Genomic DNA, 1,465 nt, shown 5'->3' on the forward strand with positions numbered 1-1,465 from the left:
CGTTGTTGTTAACCTTCAACCGGGGATATTTTCCCATGATTCTTAGAGAGAGCGGAAGAGAGAGGGAAAGACAGAGAGAAACATGGATGTGAGAGAAACACGTCGATGGGTTGCCTCCTGCACGAGCCCCCACTAAGGCCCAGGCCCGGGAGGAGCCTGCAACCGAGGTCCACATGCCCTTGACCGGAATCGAACCCGGGACCCTTTGGTCCGAGGGCCGGCGCTCCATCCACTGAGCCACACTGGCCGGGGCTTGGTGCATTTTATGGATCAACAAAAGCTGGCCACACAGGCCTCTTCACTGTCACCCCAACGGGTGGAGCCTTCCCCAAGAACTTCCGACGCCGCAGCCACTGCCAAACGAAAAGCCGGTGGATTCCTTTAAACAGCGGATGTGAGGAGTGGGGGCGGGCAGGAAGCGGACAGGGTGTATGCCGTCTTGCAAACAGCAAATGTACTCTCGCTTTCACGGGTGAATTCCTGTCTGATGCACGTGTGCCGTGACCTGCACGACAGGTGAATGTCGGTAAATTTTGTAAGAATCGGGGGGAAGTCACGAAGGAAGGGAAAGGCGGATCACTTTGGCCACCGACTTACGAATAAAGTAAAACAATGTGCTCACCGGACCGTGGAGGTCCCACTCCAGCCCTGAGAAACGGCGTGGCCACGGGGGACACAGTGACCCCGCCCGTCACCGGAGAGGGACGGACGGACACTGGCGGGACAGAGGCCGCGCGGCCTCACAGACCAGGAGGGAAGCTCATGGGTGACAAGGGCAGGAACACATGTTCACCCCGTGACGTGTGTTTTGACCATCAGATCGTCAAAGACAAAATCAAGTGAGTCCCGGCCGGTGTGGCTCAGTGGATGGAGCGTCGGACTGCGGACCAACGGGTCCCGGGTTCGATTCCGGTCAAGGGCACGGACCTGGCTGCAGGCTCCTCCCGGCCCAGGCCCTGCTCAGGGCTCGTGCAGGAGGCAGCCCATGGATGTGTTTCTCTCACACTGACGTTTCTCTGTCGCAGGCTCTGCAGGCAGACGTGTGGGCTGTGCCCTGACCGTGGGGACAACAGTGCAACCCAGTCCTGACCTGGGTCTCGTCCTGAGCATGAAAACGTGGGAGCGAGGGAGACACCCCGATTCTCCGGAGCCGGTGAGCAGCTACTGTGTTTGTGCTGTTTCATCCCAGAGGTTCCGTGGGAAACGGAAGACACTGAGCCGCACGCCGTGTGAGTGGCAGTCGCGTGACAGCCGAGCGCGCACGAAGGACCCTGTCTCCGCGGGCAGAGCCACGATGACCCACGCTTCCCTTTCAGGCTCCGGTGGGGACGCGCTAGGAGGCCACACTGTGCTGACAGGAGCGCTTCCCTCCGTCAACGCGTCTGCAGAGCTGACAGGCAGTGGGGAGACACGGTGTGTAACACACAACGTGGGCGCTGGGGGCCACTGCCCTTCCCACTCCTGT

General features: G+C 60.4%; 1 long non-coding RNA gene across 1 annotated transcript; it reads left to right on the plus strand.

Moving 5' to 3' along the window:
- The first annotated feature begins 646 nt into the window (after nucleotides 1-646).
- Nucleotides 647-1,407, plus strand: LOC107184924. Its single transcript, XR_001515823.1, has 3 exons — nucleotides 647-839; nucleotides 1,026-1,116; nucleotides 1,190-1,407. It is a non-coding gene; the product is annotated as an uncharacterized LOC107184924 (long non-coding RNA).
- Nucleotides 1,408-1,465: the final 58 nt, after the last annotated feature.

This window comes from Myotis davidii, unplaced genomic scaffold (genome assembly GCF_000327345.1).
Source record: "Myotis davidii unplaced genomic scaffold, ASM32734v1 scaffold989, whole genome shotgun sequence".
Lineage (NCBI taxonomy): Eukaryota > Metazoa > Chordata > Mammalia > Chiroptera > Vespertilionidae > Myotis > Myotis davidii.